General features: G+C 43.2%; 1 protein-coding gene across 7 annotated transcripts in view; it reads right to left on the bottom strand.

The window, feature by feature from the left end:
- The window catches only part of ABLIM1 (actin binding LIM protein 1), a 257,200-nt gene that overhangs the window by 92,893 nt on the left and 153,578 nt on the right, over positions 1 to 10,729 (bottom strand). For 2 of the 7 annotated variants that reach the window (XM_023206656.2, XM_023206655.2), the window contains exon 1: positions 5,901 to 6,172. The exons of 2 other annotated variants lie outside the window; for them this stretch is intronic. The gene's annotated coding sequence lies outside the window, so the exon portion shown is untranslated. Of the gene's footprint in view, positions 1 to 5,900; positions 6,176 to 10,729 lie in introns of those variants that run through there. 3 more of the 7 variants (XM_023206657.3, XM_023206654.3, XM_023206658.3) reach the window with 3 other exon arrangements.

Here is a 10,729-nt window from a genome sequence, read left to right as displayed (position 1 = left end):
AAAAATTAGTTGGGCATGATGGCATGCACCTGTAGTCCCAGAAACTCAGGAGACTGAGGCAGGGAATCTCTCCACCCCTGGAGTTTGAGGCTGCAGTAAGTTATGACTGTGCCACTGTGCTCCAACCTGGACAACAGAGCGAGACCCTGTTTCTAAAAAAACAATAAAAATAAGTGACTTAAGATACAGCAGCTAGTTATTCTCAGAGATGTCACTGGATTATGAACCAATAGGTTCATGTTTATGCTTATATTTTAATATTACAAATAGTATAAATAATATGTATAAGCTCAAATAATAGGGATGAGAAGGGAGGAGGTGAGGTCTTAGGTTTCATTCATTTGGCAAAAGCCTGAGATGAACCTGTGAGTCAGGCACTAGGCACGTGATGAGGAGGAAAGAAAGGCTGTATAATCTGCGCTACCAAGAAGAAATCTGTATTCAATTCCTGGCCCTGCAGTAATCATCTGTATGCCTTTCAGCAACTGCTCTGGGCCTCAGTTTACTTATTTGCAAAACAAAGATGAGAGTGATACTCAAGCCACAGAGTTGATGAAAGAACTTCGATGAAGTATGCTTATAAAGTGCTAAGGCAGTAAGAACAAACAATAATTACAACCATAACCACCTTTATTACACATTCCTGTCCTAAAGAGCTTAGTACACAGAGCTTAGCAAACAGGGGACTATAACTGGATAAGATGGTTAGTGTAATGTACAAAGTGAGGTGGGTGTGGGGAGAAAATTCTCCAAGGTTACTGTCTTGGGGAGTCAAAGAGGAATCACAGGAGAGAAGTTCTTAGACTTAAAAGAGAGTAGACATTTACTCGATAGTCAACCCCACTCCCGTCCCCTCTCCTTCTCTGCTTCTTTCCCTCTCCTTTTCCCTCCCATTCATCCATCCTTCTATCCATCCACTCATTCTCTTATTGGGCACAAAGCTTCTATCAGATGATGTTTTAGTTTCGGGGATATAATAGTCCCTGTCATAAGCATACATTCTTGCAACGAGTGACAGATAATAGACATGGATACAAGCATATAAGAATTCCAGATAGTGGAGGGGACAGCGCCATGAAGAACCTAATACAGAACCAGGGAAGAGAAGATGGCCTAGGGGTTGGGCAGGTGGAAGCAGCTTTAGCTAGGTGATCAGAGGATACCTCTCCAAGGCAAAACAGGCAGGTTGAATAATGAGAAGGAAGCCAAGATCTGGAGGAAGAACGTTCCAGGCTCAGGGAGCAGTGAAAGCCCAGAGATGGACAGCGTCTGTGCTTGAGGGGCACAAAGAAGGCTAGCAGGCTGGAATGAAAGAGGAGGGAAGACGTAGGTAATCAGGAACTTAATCTCAGAGGGCTGCATAAGCCAGGAGAAGGTATTTCAATAGCTTTTCCAAAATTCCAAGGTTTAAAGGCAAAACAAAAACCCAGTCAAACACATTTTTTCCTTATGCTTTAAAACTCTTTACAAAACACAAAGGAAACCTGGGAATCCACCCCACCCCCACCTTATTCCCTAAACTTGGTTATATAAGGGCCAACATCTTCTTTCATCTGTTGCCAGACCAGATACGTTTGGCATCCTAAAGAAGTTGCCAAAACAAAGCAGAAAGCTCAGCTTAAACTCTGTTAGAGGATGTTCTAAACTTCACAAAACACAATTCTCTATCTTTTCAAGTATGTTTATTTGGACAAGGTATACGGATATGAGCACAGATGCAAGGAACCAGCTGCACAGAACCAAGACAATCTAGTAAAAATTACTATTCAGCAGTAAGGGAAGATAAAAGCAGTCTTAAGTGTAAACAAGTATTTTTGCTTCATCTAGTGTTTATGAGCAACAAATGGCCTCAGTGTGAACCAGCAATGCTGAGGAGGGCACAAACACGTATTTGCTAAAAACATTGCAGGCTTGGTGAATAATAAAGCAGCAGGGTTTGTTTCCTCTTTGATGAAGGTTCCCTCCTCACAAAGGCCGCACCTTAAGCCTCTGCAGCTTAAGGCAAAAGAAAGGCTCACACTTGCTCATTCCCAGGGTTCTCCTTAGAAACATGGAGCTAGACCAGGTGCGGTGGCTCACGCCTGTAATCCCAGCACTTTGGGAGGCCGAGGCAGGTGGATCACTTGAGGTCAGGAGCTTGAGACCAGCCTGGCCAACAGAGTGAAACCCCATCTCTACTAAAATTAAAAAAAAAAAAAATTAGCTGGGCATGGTGGCATGCACCTGTAATCCCAGCTACTTGGGAGGGTGAGGCAAGAGATTTGCTTGAACCCAGGAAGTGGAGGTTGCAGCGAGCCAAGATTGTACCACTGCACTCCAGCCTGGGTGACAGAGCAAGACTCCGTCTTAAAAAACAAAACAAAACAAAACAAAACCCATGGAGCTGGGGTTGGTGTGCGAACCAACGCAAGAGATTGAGAGGATCTTTGGCTTATATGTCTCTCACTACAGCATCTTTACATTCTGCACAGTCCGGAAACTTCCAATTTCAAGACATCTGCCCCCCCCCCCCCCCCCCCCCCCTTGCCCTGATAACCTGGTTCAGAGAACCAGGTAGGTTCTCCGGGCAGCACCACCTGATTCATCACAGGACACACAGATCACTTCTGATCATAAGCTCTTTCTTTCAACTGGAGAATTTTCTTAAAGAGGTGGTAAATACCTTGCCTTTGGGTCAGACCCTACAGTTAGTGTGCTCTTTATCTTGTTGAAACCATGAAGTGGCATTAACCCATGGGGTTTACAATAAGAGTAGAAATTTAATTTCTGGGCCTTATGAAGGCCCAAATTCTACAACCCACAGACCCACTTTTCCTGCATCCTTCAAAGAGTTTTCTGGTAGCCCCTTAGACATTAAAACCTGCTTGGATGGGGATTGGATTTGTCCTCTTAAAAAAAAAATACAGAGAACGGGCTATCTGGATACACGTTGCAGACATGTGAGCTTGCTGACCAAGCTCCTGGGTGGTCTTTCCATAGAAATCATTGACATTCATTTGTCTGTTCATCAACAACTGAGCAAATAGTTCGAGCAGGCACTGTGCTACCTCCTGGGAGCAAACAGACCTAAAATGCTCACATTTGGCTGTGCTCATGGATCTTTGGTCTACTGAATGGGGGGAGAGGGTGAATTTTAATAACGAAGAAATGTTAATTAGAGAGCACATGGTATGTGTCACATTGGTACCTTCAGCTGGAGATAAATGCACGATTTGCTTTGCAATCAAAAGCAGAAACCACAGCTCTCTGATAATATTATGGGCCAGTCCAGATCTGTCACCAAGAATAGACTCCAATAAGTCAAGGTGTTTCCCTATCTGTTCAGCCAATGCTAAGCACTGCCTCTACCCCCGCTGGGCGTGAGAGTCTCTTCTATGGAGTGGTACATCTCTTCTGGTTTGGGTGGTGCTGGTAGCTCCTGGAAGTCATGGTGCTCAGTGCAATGTACTATATTCTTGGAGAAACACCAAGAAAAAGTGGCATACACAGCTTCATGCATTTTGTAATCTGTAAACCTTTGAGTGCAAACAAGCAGTAGCATTAATGCTAAAGGTGTAAGAAAAATTTTAAACAGAAAAAAATCCCAGCCATTGACTTCATCGTTATCTGTAAATTGGAAAAAAAAGCTGTGATTCTTCAATTGCACTCACAAAACAAGGCCCAATTCCTAAAAAAATCAAAACAGTCTGAGACCCACTGGTACAGAGGGGGAAAAGAAAAAAGAAATGAAAGCATTCAGTTGCAGATTCCAGAAGAAAAAAAAATAACAGGCGTGGCCAGATTTACTAAAAGCCCACATTACAAACAAACAAACAACAACAGCAACAACAAAAAAACCTATATTTACAGAAGGGAAAAGTATGGGTAACTACTTGCTTTATAAAATGGATCACTATATAAGCTTCTTTTTAAAAAAAGAAAAAATAGGATATCCCCAGAATGCACTTTAGAATTCAACTGAGAGAAGTTTGACTTCTATACCAATCGTAGCACTGTATAAAATAAGCCCCACAAGGGCACGGAAGGAAAAGGGGGCAGAAGAATGTATGTCCACAGCAGTCCTTGAATCTGATCCCCCATTCCCAAGATGTGATTTCAAACAAAACCCAAACAAAATACAAACCGAATGGTCAGGCAAAAACACTTGTCCTGCCACTGTTTCTTGGACCCCGCCAGACCTCCCTAGGACTCCAGCCTCCTCTCAGACCCCCTTCCCCCTCATTGGCAGCAGTAGGCCCCAAGGTGGTTTCCCTCGAGCACGGGTTCCCAACCAGGGGCAGTTTTGCCCACAGGGAACATTTAACAGTGTCTGAAGACATTTCTGGTTCTCACAGCTGGGCAGCGAGTGCTACTGTCACCTGGTGTGTAGAGATCAAGGATGCTACTAGACATCCCATAGACAGTCCCCTGCAACAAACTATAATCCCATCCAAAACGTCAATAATGCTGAGGTTGAGAACCCTGGTCTACGGGAGCCAAAATCATGACCACCTCTCCAGAAAGTCAGGTTGCAAGAACTGAGTAGTTCACTTTCTGTCCTTTTAGATGAACTACTGTTTAGTTAAAGAGAAAAACCTGCCGACTTCTGTTGTCGTGATATAATATTCCCTGGGCCTACAGGATAAGCCACTGATGCGAGTATTAGACTCACTGACACATGAAAACGCTTAGACAACCCCCTTGAAAACATTGGTCAAAACATTCATTCTAAGTGTTATAAGGGATGCTTGGCAAGGCCTCACGCTTAGTCTTAAAAAGCCTTCTCAAAAGTAATTTATACCAATGAGCCGTGGCAAATTCACCTCTATTCTATAAGCACACAGTGACTCAACAAGCCTTTTGATCCATTTATAGAATGGCGACAATTACATTTTAATGAGTTATTTTCACTTACTTGTCAGAACCTGTTTTGGTAATCTAAATAACTTCACATCCTCTCAACATTCCTCATGAGGCTGTCTCAGGGAACAAACAGGCTCAATATTCTTTTAAGTCGCCAATCTCAGTTACTCTCAGTTACGTGACAAATGAAGCTGCTACAGCCACCACACTCCTGCTGTGTTACGGCCAAACTCACTTTTTTTTTTTTTTTCTTTTCCAACATCATAAATCTATTTCTTTCACAGCTGAGATAACTTTCTTGTCCCATTTCTTCTTTCATGCTAGTATAGCACATTTTAAAACACTTTTCCCAAAGAACTCTTTACAGCATGATTTGATTAATAATTAGGTTTTTTAGGAAAACTATTTTCACTATAAAGGCCAGAATCTCTAGATTTCTTTTACTGAATATCAAAGCTGGAAAGACAGGCAATTATCAAGCTCTTTCAACCTAGAGCTTCAATAAAACACCCAAACGTTTTGCTTCCTTATTTTCATTCATTGGGAATTTCTTGAAGAAAAAAAAAATCTCATAAATGTACAGTAACAGCTAAATCTACTTATTCCCACGTGCCACTTCCACCACCAAATCCCCCAAACAGGACTCAAATGTAAATTTCACAGAGCTCTACAAACCAGAGAGAAAACAAAACAACCCCAAAGTCTGAAAACCATAGTCTCCTTTCAATCTTGCGGGTAGCAGCCTAAAAAAACATAAGCCTTGTTCAAAAGGTCAACGCACTACACTTCTCAGTGAAATAAATAACCAGCCTTTCCTGCTCTTCAGTCTAGTTCTGTATCGATGAACAAAAGCTCCTGTCGTTTCTCTTGTATCATCAGGAAAACAAAAAGTTTACATAAATGTATTTTAGGGCAATGAAAGTGACTTCTGTCGCCAGCATCCAGCCACCACATTTGGAGGATCCGAGCGGCCTCCGACCTCACGAAGGAAGCCAGAAATCTCACATCTGCCTCGCAAAGCAAAGGACATAGGTCACCTTGTGCAATTCCCGCTTTACCTTAGGCCAGGGTTCCTTTTCTTCTAATTCTGTTCCTTGGCTGTGCTGAGCAGAAAAACTCCTCCAGGCTTCAAGTTCAGAACACGGCCAAGAGGCTTTGCAGATGCCAGACCTCAGCCGGACAGACTGAGGCTCCCGCCCGCCTGGATTACATACCAGGCTTCTCTCTGAAGCTCCGCTACTGCAACGTGCATCCCTCTAGAGACGCACTCCGGAAACCAGCGCCCTGTGCGGAGGGCAGGCACACTCTCTCACGCCTCCTCTCCTCGCTTTACTTACTAGTTCAACACACCAGCAACCACAATGGGCCAGTCCATGTTCCCAAAAAAGGAGGGGAGTAGATTTACTTTCTTTCTTTTTTTAAATGCAGGTGGGAAAGTACAACTTCTTTGCATTCACTCGCTATTGTCTGCATGTGAAACCGACAGTGATTGTCCCTGAGGCAGAAGCTTGTACTGAAACCAGATTCTTAGGCTTTTTGAGTTTCTTTCTTGGATTTGAGGTGATGGAAAGGTGCCTAGCTGAGTACAGCCATCACACAGCCTACAGCCTCCTCTCGCAAGTCACTGCTTTTGAGGTACATGTAAGGAACCCCTTATGCAAAAGTATAACAAAACTGAGTTCAACTTTTTATTCCCCTTTGTTACTTTAGAATTTACATATTACTCTACAGTACTGTTTGAGACAAATATGGTTGAAAAAAGCCTCTGTTATCAAGCTTTCTTGATTCATATTTTTGGTACATTTTGTATTGTGTGTTTTTAATTGCAGCAGAACTACCTACTGTGTTGCAGGCATTTTATACACACTGCCTCATTTTCGATGAAACCATCCCTGCAGAAATCTCAGGTGAGTCAGTGACTGAGTGGAAGCTGCAGGCTCTCTATGTATGCGAACAGAGAGGAGAAACTGGAAGTTTCTCCAGTGATGGCACAGCCCTTTTAATGTACTCTTTCTTAGGATGTTGGAAAGGTTTCTGTAACAACTCTTATCTTTTTTTTTTTTTTTTTTTGAGACAGGATCTCTGTCACCCATGCTAGAGTGCAGTGGCAAGATCATAGCGCAATCATAGCTCACTGCAACCTCCAACTCCTGGGTTCAAGTGATCGTCCCACTGCAGCCTCCTGAGTAGCTGGGATTACAGGTGCGAGTCACCATGCCTGGCTAAGTTTTTAAATTTTCTTTTTTTTTTTTTTTCCGAGACGGAGTCTTGCTCTGTTGCCCAAGCTAGAGTGCAGTGGTGCGATCTCGGCTCACTGCAACCTCCGCCTCCCAGTTTCAAGTGATTCTCCCCCAGGCTAGAGTGCAGTGGCGCGATCTCGGCTCACTGCAACCTCTGCCTCCCAGTTTCAAGGGATTCTCCTGCCTCAGCTTCCTGAGTAGCTGGGACTACAGGCATGCACCACCACACCCAGCTAATTTTTGTATTTTAGTAGAGACGGGGTTTCACCACATTGCCCAGGCTGGTCTCGAATTCCTCACCTCAAGTGATCCTCCTGCCTCAGCCTCCCAAAGTGCTGCGATTATAGGTGTGAGCCACCCTGCCCTGCCACACTTGTCATTTTTAACAAGACTAGGATGATTTAGGAAAATTTTCATGGAAATTATTTGCCCACAAAGATCAGCAAATAAAAAGACCCTTTTATACAGACATGTGGAATCTCTCTAAGCTGGTTTGGAAGAAGTCCCAAACATTGCTGAGAAAATGTAAAGTTTTAGCAACAAAGTTGTGCTTCTAAAATGAAGAGGAAACTATTGGCTTATACATTATAATAATTACAGGGGTCTTATTAAATTTCTAGTGCATTTTTCTTCTGAGGAGTCAGAAACTTCCATCAATGTGTCCTCACCACACCCTTATAGGGCCAGATCCTCAAAGTGGCATCTGTGGTCTTCCCTGTGCCAGAATCACCCAGGGCGGGGTGCATGTTCACATGCAGATTCCCAGGCCTCTTCAATCAGAATGTCTGGGGTGAGGCCTGAGAATCCATACTTTATTATTTTTTAAAAGCATAAATAACTTCATTTTTATTGTGGTAAGAACACAACATGAGATGTACTGTCTTAAATTTTTAAGTGCACAATACAGTATTGTTAATGATAGGCACCGTGTTGTGCTGGGAATCCATACTTTAAACAAGATATACAGGTGATTCTTAGGCATACTGGTTTTAGAACCTCAGCCTTACATGGTAAGACCATTCAGGGTTAAGGATGGCACCTTTTACCTCTGTAACTCCTGCACCTCACCTCATGTTTGAGACATTAGCATGCAATGTCTGTCAGAGGAGTGAAGGTGTCCCCCTTTACAAAGGCAAAAAGGGACACTTACCCAGGCTTCTAGTCACATGGCCAGAAGTAATTTGAGCATTAGATTTAGGCTCACTACCCACAAGCCTTCATCCTTTTTTTTTTTTTGAGACAGAGTCTCGTTCTGTTGCAAGGCTGGAGTGCAGTGGTGCGATACTGGCTCACTGCAACCTCTGCCTCCCAGGTTCAAGCGATTCTCCTGCCTCAGCCTCCCAAGTAGCTGGGACTACAGGCACACGCCACCATGCCCAGCTAATTTTTGTGTTTTTAGTAGAGATGGGGTTTCACCATGGTGGCCAGGATGGTCTTGATCTCTTGACTTCATGATCGCCCGCCTCAACCTCCCAAAGTGCCAGGATTACAGGCATGAGCTACCGCACCCGGCCTCCTCATCCTCTTTTTACTGTCCTATATTTGGATGATCGGTTTCTCTTTTTGGATTTTATTTATTTAAGCATCTCTATATCTTCTGGGATGGGGTCAAAGAGGATGGGTCAACTTCAGATTTACTGAGCAAATTTCCAAATTTGTGAGTTTCCAGACGAAAAGGGTGAAGAACACTGCCGTGTGGAGTCAAGAGGTTCAAGTCACCTCCCTGGTTGGGCAGCCCTTGGTGAGCGACCTGAGCCACCTTTCCCATTGACATGCCTCCTGTGCACATGCATGCACACAATCTGGGGAAAGAACGTGAAGAGGAAATAATCCAAAGGTGGGCCGGGCGTGGTGGCTCATGCCTGTAATCCCAGCACTTTGGGAGGCTGAGGTGGGCAGATCACCTGAGGTCAGGAGTTCAAGACCAGCCTGGCCAACAAGGTGAAACCCTGTCTCTACTAAAAATACAAAAATTAGCTCGGCATGGTTGCATGCACCTGTAATCCCAGCTACTTGGGAGGCTGAGGTAGGAGAATCCCTTGAATCTGAGAGGCAGAGGTTGCAGTGAGCCGAGATCACGCCATTGCACTCCATCCTAGATGTCAAGAGCGAAGCTCCGTCTCAAAAAAAAAAATAATATTATTAAAAATAATCAAAGGGTGGGCCGAGGGATGTGTTTGAGGTAATGGAAATGTTCTAAAGTAGGATTGTGATGATGGTGGCACAACTCTGTAAATTTACTAAAGGTCATTGAATCATACACTTAACATGGGTGAATTTTATGGTATGTAATAAAGCCTCAACGAAACTGCTACTAATCACAGGTGTTGTTGGCTAAAATCTGTTCCAAAGGGACTTAGTGCTAAGGCTCAGGTTCGTGGAGCTGATATAAAAGCCACACTTTAGCAGTCCATAGAAGCTGAGAGACCTCATCATCATCATACTAAATAATGATGAAGGCCCAGTCTGGGCAAACGTGCTAGGTAGTATACAATTAAACAGCACAAATCCTTCAGGAGTTTATACTTAAACAGATTATAACCAGCTGGATGCAATAAAAGAAACATTAACAGAAAAATATCACTTGAGCCTTTATTTTATATGTGAGTGAAATAAATCAGTATTTATTTATTTATTTATGTATTTTGAGACGGAGTATCACTCTGTTGTCTAGGCTGCAGTGCAGTGGGGCGATCTCGGGTCACTGCAACCTTCACCTCCTGGGTTCAAGCAATTCTTGTGCCTCAACCTCCCAAGTAGCTGGGATTACAGGCGCCTGCCACCACACCTGGCTAACTTTCGTATTTTTAGTAGAGACGGGGTTTTGCCCTATCAGCCAGGCTGGTGTCGAACCCCTGAACTTAGGTGATCTGCCCAGCTCAGCCTCCCAAAGTGCTGGGATTACAGACGTGAGCCACCACACCCAGCCAGAAATAGGTATTTAGTAAAGGGATGAGAAGTTTAGGCCTAAAGAGTATGTGAAGTCTTTAACGTTTTTGGTAACAGGACATGGCAAAAATTCACCATGGGAAAAATAATCATTTATCCACACACTTTTACTGAGCAGTTATCAGATGCCTGGTAAAAAAAAAAGTAATTAAAAAATACACCATGAAACAATGGTAGATTGAATGGATGGGCATAAATGTGTGTGAATGCCTAAAGTTCAGTGATTTAAGAAATTTTCAAACCCAAGCATTAACATGACTGTTTAACTTGCGTATCTGAAATAATCCCATATAACTACATCAGAGAGTACACAGAGATGCGTGAGCCTGACTTCTTCATTCAAACAGGAAGTTGTAAGTTCATTCCAAATATTGGGCTTTTACAAAATCTGTGTTTTATAAATGAAGAAAACGGAAGAAGTATTTCTTGAGGCCCGGTATGTGAGGCACTGTCCCAGATGACTCTTACTATCTGTTTGAAGCCTGTACAAGGAAAGTGTCATTGCCTACATCGTAGTAACAAGAGGATGGGACATCTTCAGATTTACTGAGCACATTTCCAAATTTGTGAGTTTCCAGATGAGACGGATCAAGACCTATCCCCACTTCAGGTGCTGGGGCTCAACATGTAAGCAACTTGCTGAGAATTACTCAGCTTTTTTTTTTTTTTTTTTTTTTTTGAGACAGAGTCTTGCTCTG

This window comes from Piliocolobus tephrosceles, chromosome 9 (genome assembly GCF_002776525.5).
Source record: "Piliocolobus tephrosceles isolate RC106 chromosome 9, ASM277652v3, whole genome shotgun sequence".
Classification (NCBI taxonomy): Eukaryota; Metazoa; Chordata; class Mammalia; order Primates; family Cercopithecidae; genus Piliocolobus; species Piliocolobus tephrosceles.
Note: the sequence above shows the minus strand (reverse complement) of the source record. Positions and strands in the feature narration are given on the sequence as shown.